Genomic DNA, 12908 nt, shown 5'->3' with positions numbered 1-12908 from the left:
TAGAATACAACGTACATGTAACAATTGACACTCATTATATCAAATACATAGCATACAGGTGTACAGTCCCAGTCTCAATAGGCTTAGGTAGACAAGCTGATAGGCAGAGAAAAAAAGAAAAAGAACGGCCTTGGTATTTTTTGAGTACTTAAGTGAATTAATATAATTTCTAAACTCAGTCGTAAAACCAGAAAAAAAGGTTTAGAACCACTTAATTTGTGTCTATGGATGTTGTGTTTATAGCATATAGAAATAAAAGATTTATAATGGAGTATTTACCTTCGTATTCAGCTTCAAAGTGAAACATACCAAAGAAAACATCTTTAAAGCAAAATGAAAAATCTGGGATTAAATGATGTTTCCTGTTTGCGGCAACGTTAAGGGACTCTCACGCCACGATACGGACTGACGAGTTGGATCTCCGGCTACATGATTGTCCCCTGCCGGGTGGAGGGTATTTTACAGTAGCCGCAGCCAACCTGACACGCCCAAATGTGACGTCATGAGAGCGCCATAACTGTTTATACTCCCACGTGGTGGTTGCGACCAAGGGGGTAAGCCTCTCCTCTCTAAGCGAAGCTCCCTATGGCGCCATTTTGATGTTAGCAAGTCATCACCTTCTGTTAGCATTCTATTGACTGCCATTCATTCTGATGCCACTTTGACAGCTAATAACTTTACATCTGAAGCGTTTAAGACTCTCCATTGTTTATTTCTAAAGAAATACAACAATGCATAAAAGGCTCCATTACGTTGTAGCTCACGTTATGGCTCTGTAGATGTTTTTGTAAAAATAGGCCAACGATTGTGTCATAACCAAGCAACTTTCTGTTGCATAGTTGACAAATCACCGTATTGTCAGGAGAAGCTTGCAGACAGTTTTGACTTCTATTAGCTGTTTAGGGTTAATTACTAATGTTAACTAGCATGTTAGATAGTTGTAATTAGCCTGTGCCTCTGTTATCTCCTAGCATATACCTACGCTTTCCGTCTCTGCAAGATTGGGCATGATTGAGATTTCTCTTGGCACAGCTACCGGAAGACTTACAACTTTCAGTTAAATGTTTGGATCCAGCCCTAGCTTTTGTCAAGGGCCCAAATATTTTAGCTTGAGGACAGAATTTGGTCAGGCTAGCTTGAATGATGTTTACCATGTCCACTATGTAAGTCATGTGCTACTTAGCACTTAATACCGCTGATGGAAATGCCATGAATGCAGGAATTTGGTCACAAACCAAAGTATTAGACACAAGTCAGACTTTGATGATGGCACTAGATGGAAATTCCAAGGGATCACCAACACCATTATTCTCTGGGGCTTATGAATGTTATGACAATCCATCATGTAGCTGAGATTTCATCTCTGAGCCAAAGTTGAGGACCAACACTGTCATCACTGCAGCCACACTGTGTGACTAAAATACATATATAAAAATAAGCACACAACACATGCATAATGAACTGTTCATATTTACAACATTTCCAACTTCTTGTATCATCTTGCTTTGCAGGTGCTACTGCTACTGTATGATGTCCCTGGCATACGTCTCTGTTTGTCTCAGGCACATAAATCACGAGGTTACTGCCAAAGGGGCTGCCTGTTAATGATACAGTGTCTCAATTAGACCAAGAAACTACTCCCAATTTGCCCTCTGCCTAAGCAGTGGATGAAGTTCACACTCAGAGAGGCAGAGCCAGAACTAAGTCAGACAGGACATAGGCAGTGCCCAGGCAGCTTGTGTCTGACCACTGGTGCCACTGCAGGCTGGCAGCATCTTGTTCCACCGCCTGAACAGAAACAAACCAAACTTGAATTTGCCAGCTCATTACTAATTTTCATGTTTTTGCATCACCTCAGATGCAACATTTTGTTTGGACTGAGGAAGCAGTAGTGCAATAGTTAAAGATAAAATGCAATAATGAGCAGGGCTTGCATGTAAAGTGTGACTATTTTTAGTTAAGACTTTGTGTTGTTTTCTGATGCTGGCAACAAATTGTTTCTGAAACATATTACACTTACGAGTACTCTAAAGCCACAGTCCTACATTGTGTGATGCCCCCAGAACCATAAATAATTGCCCCAGCTCTTTGCCTATTAAGCTCAACTGAGAATGAAAACACATATGGCTGGAGGTTATAGTGTGTGAGCCCGGGACCCTCATGTGATAAAATGTAACCAATTCAATGGACAGATGAGCTGAGTCCCAAATTATTCCGTATTCCTTATTCTGTGTTCGGTTTGTGAGAGTAAAAGCATGGGGAAGTGTATGGCAATATCACAACAGGACAGAAAGCAGACTACATTAAGTCCAATTTATCCAAAAGAACCTGCAGGTCATTGATCAACTCACAAGCTCCTCTGTCTCAGTCACAGTCAGCATGCTGGAATTTGCTCACAGCTCTTTATTCAACAGCAGTTCAATCACCTTTTCAACACACCACATGTTTTGTTTGGAGCATGCTGTTGGTTACTCCAAGAATAGTCTCGCTTTGCCAGCTCCTCCTCCAAAGTGCGCTGGAGGAGGGTCTGGCTACTCCATATAGCATTCAAGAATGGGAGAAAAACGCGCTCTGATTTATTGGCATTTCTTTAAACCAATCACAATCGTATTGGGCGGGGATTAGCACTGAGAAAATCTGCGGTGCCGCTGCAAAATAGGCTTGGAAGAATATGTGTACGTTTAAATGTTATTTTAGTCATACAACAGAAATTGAATTGATAGTATAGCTAGCTGCCTGGATTTACCTTGCAGCGATCTGAGAAAAGGTTAACCATAGCCACAGTAGGAGTTTAAAATGCCAACTCAAAGGAAGCCCAAGGCAACGGATATCCAGCCTAAATCAGTGAAATCCAGCAGATTTTCCGTCGGCAACAGAGCAATCCTGGAAGTCATGGATATACAGTAGACTACTCCAACAACTATCCTGCCTCTGCCGCATTGACTCTAGCACTTGGCGCATGCTGGTGTGACCTGTGATAGTGCTGAAAAGCCCACTTCGGCCTGCTTAATCAATCTCCTGTACATTTTCTTTTGAACTTAATTGACTGATTTTCCCAAGACGGGCAATTCTGGGAGGGTGAAGAGGGTGCAGTTTCACACCGCCGTTCACTGGTCCTCATGAACTGCATTCTATTGATCATACTGCTGCATGAAGCCAAATCTGGGCCAGCTGCCTTGTCAGCAGTCTCTCTGTTGGCTCTCAAAAGGAAAAACACTTAGGGAATACAACCAAGAAACAATAAGAGAAATATCAACAGGATTTTTTTTTTTTTTTTACTTTTAATGGTTGTTTTAACTTGTGACCTTCAAGGGGCATTTTGATTGCTGGAATGTAGACTTCAGAGTGTAATTAATTTAGTTTGCGAGGTTATTAACTGGTCTGTTTATCAAGTAATTGTGGACATCTTTGTAATAGAAAGTAGTGTGAATGTGTGAGTGTAAGTGTGTGGTCTCTGATAATGTGTTTCCTGATGATTAGTCTATATCCACGACATTCCACATCTGGGACTGTTCTGTTGCTGCCGGAAATGTCACTCTTTACGGCCGTATGTCCGTTACCTTCCGCTTTCTTTGTGTTGGAATTTTAAAACTCAATTAATCGTTTGACTTTGACTCAATTAACAGTTAACTAATGAAGACTATGGTTAACTGCTCCTCAGATCTCTGCAGGGTAAAAGTAGACTATCTGTCCAATCTGAGTTTTCTGTTGCATGACTAAACAACCTTTTAACGCACACATGTTCCACCAAGACAAGTTCCTTCCTGAGGGTATTTTTCAATGGCAATGGGGCACCGTCTGGCGCGTAACGCGGCCCATGGCGATTAAGATTGGCTTAAAAACATGCCAATAAACTAGAGCAAGTTTTTCTCCCATCCTGGAATTCTGTGTGGACAAGCATGACCCTCCTCCGCAGCGCTGTAGATGAAGGTCTGTCAGTGTGAGACCACCTGATGATTAATATCATTAAAGGCTCACGTCATGGCACATGGTAAAATTCAGAAATGTCACTAGAGCCATTAAACAATCATGCAGTTAGTAACGATGACTGAAGTATATAAACTGTAAGTTTCACTTCAGTGGTTAAGTAAGTAATTTAATCAAATTTATCTGAAAGCCCACAAAACTGTCAATGCAAGAAATGTGTGAAAAGTCTGTGCAAAAGAGGCAAAACACTTGCATCATAGCAAGTCATTAATTTTGCTGAGATGTGTGTGCATAAGAAGCTGTTTTTTATGTTTGAGTGATGGCTCTGGAGCTGCAGCAGTGGTTGGAGGAGTAAATAAGCTGCGAAAAATACGTGGTCAATATACACTGACGATGTGAAAGTTGTTTGAAGATGAAAATCCATCAATTGTGTGGTGTGTGTGTGTGTGTTTGCGTTTGCTCCTAATGGGTGCATGTGTTGATGACAGCAAACATTTTTTCAGTGAGACTCATTACCATCATCTCTGGAGACGGTAACTCAAATGATGTCTTCCTCAATAGCAGATTAATGACAATGATTTATTAAGGTAACAGCAGAAAACTATGTAAGAAGATTTCCAACATGAAATTCCATATTTCATTAACATTAAAATGTAATGACATGCAGTGCATCAACTAGACACATTCCTTAGAAAGCAGGGTGATTCAACCTCCATCTTCATGCTGTAGAAAATATTACCACATGAATATCTGTTTACGTATTCCGATTATCACTGATGCCATCAAAGACATGAACAACACAGATTCAAGCATAAAAAAATGCTGTCCTCTTTAAGCCAGACGATCCTGTTTGTATTAAGCCTGGTCACAGCTGAGTCTTGCCATGATTCATGGCCAATAGACTGGATGTTGCTGTGAATCCTTTTTTTTAAATCTCTTTTCTACATAGGAGTATTATCAGAAAATTGATTTTTGTGTGCACGAATTTAAGCCAAAAGTGGAAACTAAATAAACTGGACAATTCTTTTTAGAATTCAGATTATTTAATTTCTAGCCTGTTACCTACTAGTTTACTTTTACAGCAAACTAGGGTGGTCAAGTACTGTTAAAGAGCTTGTTTTCCATTTTAAATGAACTTGTCCCTCTCTATCTGTCTTGATACTCTATCAGTGTTCAGTACAAACTTTTCATTTGGTAAGAGTGTACCTGGCTAAAATATACTGTTCATGACCATGAGATTTGCCATGTTCACACATCACCTTAGCAATCAAGCCATTTGGATTGTTTGTGATAGATTGCTTCCGTGGTTTTCTATGATTTTATTTTTTACACTTTCCTTGCTTCTGGACTTTAAAAATAAACCAGGGGTGCTTGACTATGGAAAAAATCATAATCACAATTATTTTGGTCAATATTGAAATCACGATTATTTTACATGATTACTCATTCACCTTTGGAAAGATGATGCAACTATTGAACTTAAATAACAGGGAAGCAGTTAAACAAATCCAGATTGAAAACAACTTGAACTGTATAATTTCCCTTGATACTTTTCCTGTCTAATACATTTTTTTCCCATTTAGAACCGAAGACAAAATAAGAGTTTACTTGCAAAACGTAATGTGCAAAATAATTATTTTTCTCAATTGTCATGTTTTTGTGATCATTAGGAGCCAAAATCGTAAGTGAAGTACAATTTTGATTAATTGCACAGAAACAACACGATTAACTTTTTCTGTGCTTTTAGTATCTCAAACACTTATCTTATCTTATTGTAAATCAGAAAATGAATGAATCAGATGATTTCAATCTACTCATGAGGATATTCACAGCAGTTTTTTTTTTCTGATATTGCTTTCCGTTTTGAATGCCAGTGGTCTGACAGTGACTTTCCTAAGCTTGCGACAAGGAAACAGTTTGACAGCAGCCTATGTTAGAGAAAGGCAAAGTGAAAGGTCTGTCAGTGCCAGTCAAATGATTTCTCCTGTCCTGATGCACTTTCTGACAGATAAGCTGTCCTTACATACTCCCCCTCCTCAACTCACCTTTGTCCTCCCCTGTCTCCGTGGAAACACTCGGAAAACGTGATTGATAGAAAAGTGCAGGCAGAAGAATAATGTCAGCACTTGTTGCCTGACAGAGGTCTCCATCAGTGGCACAGTTAACATGGGTCGTGTATTCAGCGCGGGAAGGCTCCAGACATCACGCAGGTCTCCAAACAAATGTCACCGGAGTCTGTCTTTCTTGAATTTTCATTGCGCCTAGTGTTAGGGAGTTCAGCCAAGACGGTGAATATAGAAGAGTCAAGCCTCAGTGGTGACATTTTGAAAATGCGTGTTTTGTTGTTGGCCTGCAGTGTTGAACTGTGGCTCATCAAGCCTTTAAGACCTCTGTGCTGTGTTTGCAGATATGTCAACACTGTTAACAATGTGTCAAGCTTACTGGCTGGAGCTAAAGAAAACACATCCAGGTTCATTAGACCTGCTGAGTGGGAATGTAATTGATAACATCAGTAAGGAAGTCGCCCGGCCTGATGTCTAGCACTCTGTCTTTAAAAAAGGGCATGAATGTAATCAGTGATTACAGTTTTGTTGTAAAACTGCTCCTCCAGGATCCATTTGCTCTGAGTGAAGTTAACATGCCGCTAGTACTTTAAAACCATAATTCACTTTTACTAGGGCTACGAAAAGAAGAGTCATTTGTCATTTGTTTATCATATGACACACATGTAAATGGATTACTTAGCCAGGCTTTAGAGTCCATTCTCTCCTGCTTCTACTCCTCTATTCCTCATCCCTCGCTCCCACTGTCTTCTCTCCTGTCACCAGAGCTGTACTAATATCCATTACATGGCTCCACTCCAGTGATAAATCTGTCTGTCAGCAAGACATCATAATCAAATTGTTCCAGAGGTCATTTAACATTGCAGAGGAGGGACTTCGTTTTAGCCCTTGGAAGATCAGGCTCAAATACAATTTATGTGTCAGAGATGAATTGTGGAATGAAACATTTACAGAGAAAATGAACTGATCTTGCAGACCGAAATGGCCTTGTTATGGCCAACTGTGTCACTTTATCTGCTAACTTCCATCACTGTTGTTGTGGTGTGTCCCCTTCCACCCCATCTGTGATTTAAAGAACAATAAATCGTAGATAAGACAGTTGCTGATTACAGAGCTGAGGTGGATGTCTGGAATATCAGAATAGGTTCGTTTTTCCTCAATACTGATGCCAATATGTAACTATTAATATAATCAATTAAGTAGAATCCTCCATGTACAGATCTTTGAAACTGTACCTTCTCAACCAACCAAAATCATCCTTCATATTTCCTATACCAGTCCTACACTGAGCTACTAGTTTATTAGGCACATCTGAATTATGTAATGCAATCCAGTACAACAGCCCTGCATTACATCTTATTTTTGTGGAGTTTGTATAATATTATTTTGTTCCAGTGTCTTGCATTGCACTGCATACTACTGTAAATGGTCCTTTTACCTATGTCCATACATGAGGAGGGCAAAATATTATATACAAATACAACTATGTCTATGTGTGCATACATGATTCAACAAAGCAACCAGGAATTTAGAACTTAAATTGTAATATTTACTTTACAGACATAATGAATAAAAGAAATAATTGACAGAGGAATCTATGTCAAAATAGGAAGAGTCTGTCATTCATTCATTCATTCATTCATTCATTCATAACTATTATACAGAAAAGTTAAAAAGTAACTTTACATTACAATATAAACAGGCCTGACTCAGTTTAAAAACTAGTTTTCAGCAGGTTCCTGTTCTGCAGAAACATAAAACACTGAACGTGGTAACAGCACGTCGGGACGAACATTTGTACAAGACATCGATATGGGCTCCTGCTGGAGCTGCTGCCCCCGCGACCCGACACCGGATAAGCGGATGAAGATGGATGGATGGCTGGATGGATTGATGTGGACTAGACAAATTCGGACAACTAAAACAACAATACAGTTTCGGCACATGAGGACAGAAACATTTATAGAAGACATCAGCATGGACTAGACAAATACAAACAGGGCAAACAAGGCTTGGACAATGCATGAACAATTAATATGTGCAAGTGTAACTGTTAAGAAGGAGCTGTTTGTATGCCTATTTGAAACATGTGATGGATGATAGTGTTCTGATGTGATGTGAGATGTTGTTCCAAATCTTGGTGTGCGTAGCTATGCTGTCTAATGTTTTGATGACCAGTCCTCCCACCCTGACCTTATCCTTACACAGACTTTGTCGCTCAATGATATGGTTGCTTGGCTTTTTCCTTTGCTCTCATTATAATTAATTCCCTCAGCCAGTAGATGGCTTTCCCACTTGAACGTTATATATGCCATGAAGTTTAGGGGCAGTTGCTAAAATGACTGATGTGGTCATTCTTCTTAGGAGGACAGTTCTCACAAGGAACAGGGTTTGCAGAAATTACTGTTCCAACCAAGAAGCAACCTCTGGTGCTGAAAAATGAAGCCATGCGGAAGTGCCAAAAACTGTAGTTCATCGCTCCAAAAGGGAATCAATCCCCATAGACCCCCCTGTTAAAATGCTCAACAGCAGAAACAGGTTTAGCGTGTTGCAAAAAATGGTTTTTGTTCTCTCTAGCTAGGTACCCCCTTCATGACAACAGTGGGGAGGGTTGTCACATTTTTCACAACTCACCTAAATAACTTCTATAATAAATTCTGCATAGTTAAGAGCTTGCTGCTTTGAGTGACAGTGTAGCTGCCGTCACCGGAGCCGAGCATAGACTGTAGGCTTTCTTCAGCCCGCCTCAGCTCGATCACTGCCCCACCTCTTTGCCCATTTTTGGATTAGCTGGGAGTTAGACAATGACGGGCACTGCCAAGATGGAGACCGTCAACGCCATAGGAAGTTGCCCACTACGAGCTTCATTTTGGCTCTTCAAAAACCTATGGGTGACGTCAGGGAGACCATGTCCATATTTTAGACAGTCTAAGGTTCCATCCCTTTTGGATGAGTTGGATCACTGGGTGATCAGGGTCTGGGCTCACTGGGATGACAGCTGATGTGTACAGGACTGCCACTGCTGATTTTGAACTCCTGTCGATTTCTTCTGTTGCATGACTAAAACAACTTTTAAACATACACAAGTTTCACCAAAACAAGTCCCTCCTCCATTACGCTTCGGAGGATGGTCTGGCAAAGTGAGACAATTCAACGTAAAACAAGCTAACCTTAATCTTCTGTGTGTGTCTGATACATACAGTGTGGTAGGGATCAAGCAGTCAATTAATTATGGGCTTCAACTGCAGTATTCCCCTCTCTTCCCTTCCCTGAGTGCTAAAAATTACAAATTAAAAAAACTCACTAATCAGGAAACTGTACATTGCCAAGAGCATCTAAAGTAATGAAAATGTAACAGCATCAGGTGCTTTCGACCCCATTTTCAACCACAGATATTTTCGTTTATCTGTGCAGACCATCAGGAACTAATCAAGAGCCTGTATTTTGTAATAATGTTGTTAAATAAATTTCAACAATTGATCCACGGCTACTTTCAAAAGTTCACCTGATGATTTGAGTTTAATAAATTCAAAGTATTTAATACTGAAATCAGTATCTTTACATAATTAAGCGTTGGGTTTTTCCAGTATATTTGTATTTTCATCAGGGTTTTCCCAATAAAGCGATGCGTGCAAGAAAGTCATATGTGCTATGGATCATTTTGCATGTAACTGGTGTTGAAATGAATAACAATCCCTACAATGATAAATGGAGAATTTGTAATAAGCCATGGCTACAAAAGAACCTTACCATCATGTTTGCTTCTGTAGGTTCTTGCCTGCATTTGAACTCTTGCACTTTCCTTTTAAAAAGGAACTGATGTCCCCTGTTTTTCCTGTTTTTGGGGACATTTTGCCCACAATAAAATGTTGGTTGATAACATTAACATAAAAACTTGGACCGACTGTATGTATTTGTTGGTAATCACTGTTTATTCATGCTGTAGGACAGTTCTGTATAACTTCAAAACAGAAGTACAAACTTCCAATGAGGGCATTGTGAGTGTGGGTTACTGCAGGAACAGTTTTTCCAACATCAAGGCCCATGTCATACTTGTTTTTGAAGTGAAATAAACACTTACAAATGAATAATTGATTTTATCTGTATTATTTGGGTGGAAGGAATAGGGAAATATGCATGTTTTGGGTTCTTCAAAGACATACCTAATGCATAAGTAATGCTTTCCACTTTCAAGTGTAAAGTCCCACTTTTGCCTCAGGTGCTTCATTTCTCTGTGTTTGTATCTCCCTTATATTCTCTGCAAACACAAATCAAAAAAGAAATGAGGAGAGGAAAGACATGGAAAGGCACATCAAAGACATGATCATATGACACATTAAGAATAAAATGGAATTGAGGCACTTCTCATTAAAACGTTATTCGCGTTCCATTTTCTGCAGTTTGGTTTTAGTCACTGCCATCAGCCCAATACCACGACAATGTCATCAGTTACCCACACGCTGCTCCTCTCAGGTCATAAAGAGTTATTCCACTGCAATGACGGGATTATGCAAAAGCTGTGTGCTCTCTTGTGGCCCGAGAGCAGGTCAGCAGGTGCAGGGCCATGGTGGAGGAAATGTAATTCTGTTGTTTAGATTTGATTCAGGCCGCTTGACCAAGCAACAAAGCTTAGCTCTTGGCATTGCACATCTGTTTGGACATTAATTGACTCCAGTGGTTCAGCAAAAGTTCTCTGCACAGAGCATGGTTGAGGAAAAAAACCTAATAATAAATCGAGCGTGGTCTTTTCCTAATCAATGTTATCCTTAAGGCCAAACTCAGAGGTACAGGAAGCAATCAAGAAAACAATGGCAGGTACAAGAGTGATTTTGGGACAGCAGCTTTGCTGATGGTAGGGAGGCTATAAGAGAGGAGGAGGGACACCTGCGACCATGCTGCTGCCAGTAACATAAAATCTGTCAAGTGTATATACCCAAGTAACCATTTTGTGGCAGTAAATTTGAGGCAGGTGTCTTTGAATGAACATGAGCTTAGATACTGTACACTTATGGCATTTTAGATTTTCTGTAACATAAAAAATGTTTTGTAAAAAAACAGAAAAAAACAGATCTGGGCTGCTATAATAAAGGCTGTCTTGTCTTTCTGTTTTTTAATCTTCCTTTTCACATCTGCATGTTTCCTTTCAAACATAAAGTATATTAAAACATGATGCAAAATATAACAACACCATGATTATGGGATGTCTTATCTCTCGCGAAAATTACGTCCCAACACCAGAGACTGGAAGTGACGATATAGTAAATTTTTCATGTATTTCACTTTTATGTAACTATTTTTTGGGCCGACTTTTTACTTTTACTTTTGTTACTTTTTACTCTCCTTACATTTTAACACAAATATCGGTACTTTCTACTCCTTACATTTTACAAAATTGGCTCGTTACTTTAGTTTCAAATAATTTCAGAGTTACCTTTATTATTTTTTGCATCATTAAAACCGAATTCAATCTAATTGGATGGGAATATACGATGCACTGGACGCACCACTACAAGATGACGTAACAGTCCCAGGGCATTCATTTGTAGCAAATCATTGCAGCTTGATGATGTTGGCACGTAGTAGTATGGATGGCAAAATTATTGAAAATGAAGAAAACAGAGATCCCAGAGATTTGGCAGACAAGCAGCAAGACATTCCCCATCATCCTTGTCCTTATCTGAGAGAGATGTTGGAGATAGTACGCATCAAGAAGAACTCCTGGCAAATGTGCGAAGTACCTTTAAAAGTAGGGGGAACTTCTTCATTAATGTCTATTTAGTAACTCATATTTTATCCTTTATTTTCTTTCCAGAAGCCATATTTGAGCACACACACATGCGTGTAGATCATTTTAAATGTTAAGGGGAAGATTAAAAAAGTGAAACTGGATCTGTGAATTCTCACAGGATCCCAATCGAATTCATATCTTGCTACTCAGTCAGAATCTTATTAACCTGAAGTCTCAGTCTCTGTCACAATAATTAGATATGTAATGTTTTAGGCCTATTGGCAGACATACATTTCAAATGTAGACAATTGCATATAAAGAGCCTTTTTTCCATGTCCCCTGAAGTTTGTCAGCTTGCACTCTCTTAACATTTTTGTGGTCTAGGTAGCTTTGCATAAAAAATGGTTATTCGCAAGGCTACTTTTACTTTTATACTTTAAGTACATTTTCAAGCCTGTACTTTATTACTTTTACTTGAGTAAAGAATATTAATTTTACCAGAGTATTTTTTTTAACACAAGTATCTTTACTTCTACTTGAGTATGGGAAGATAGTACTTTTACCATCTTTGCCCAACACACAACTTTTTAATGCACTGTTTTTATGACAGGTCTGATTGCAGGCCTGAATGTGCTGAGAAACGTCTAGTTTACGAGTTAAACTACTGGGAGTCCTTAGTTTCTAGGTAAAAAACACATTTATTGGAGAAAGTAATTAGTATAAGAATTGAGAACAAATTGTAAAAATTGATAGCCATTTCTGCTTCAGTGTATGAAACAAAAAGTGGTAGTATTATTGTATAAAAACCGGAAAATTTAATAAAAAATAGTATTTGAGGCCAATGCTTCAGATTTAAGGTTATACATTGTTTTGTTTTTTATTAAGTTTAGGGTTAAAGTAACGGACGCTTGCAAAACCCCTTGGTAAAATGCAGGGTTTGTTCCCACTGAGCCTGGCGCTTTTGGCAAGCTGAAGAAAAACAACTTTCCCTCACACCCAAAGAAACATATTTTTTTAGACATTGTTCCACCGATGTGCTAACACTACAAACTGAAAGAAGTCCAGCGGACTTAGCGGCGAGCGTAGTGTTGAATGGGCGACGGTGGGGCAGGGACAGCTCAGAGCTGAAATTCAAAGACCCCACTGAGACACAAGCTGTGTGCAGGGCTCATGTCTAAATGCATTTATAA

General features: G+C 39.3%; 1 long non-coding RNA gene across 1 annotated transcript in view; it reads right to left on the bottom strand.

Moving 5' to 3' along the window:
• Positions 1-8492, bottom strand: part of LOC116688570 (uncharacterized) — an 81459-nt gene extending 72967 nt beyond the window's left edge. Inside the window, exon 1 of the long non-coding RNA XR_004331803.1 lies at positions 8404-8492. This is a non-coding gene — a long non-coding RNA (uncharacterized LOC116688570). The remainder of the gene's footprint in view (positions 1-8403) is intronic.
• Between the last annotated feature and the right edge of the window lie 4416 nt (positions 8493-12908).

The sequence above is a fragment of the Etheostoma spectabile genome, chromosome 4 (genome assembly GCF_008692095.1).
Source record: "Etheostoma spectabile isolate EspeVRDwgs_2016 chromosome 4, UIUC_Espe_1.0, whole genome shotgun sequence".
Lineage (NCBI taxonomy): Eukaryota > Metazoa > Chordata > Actinopteri > Perciformes > Percidae > Etheostoma > Etheostoma spectabile.
This window is presented reverse-complemented; position numbering and strand designations above follow the sequence as displayed.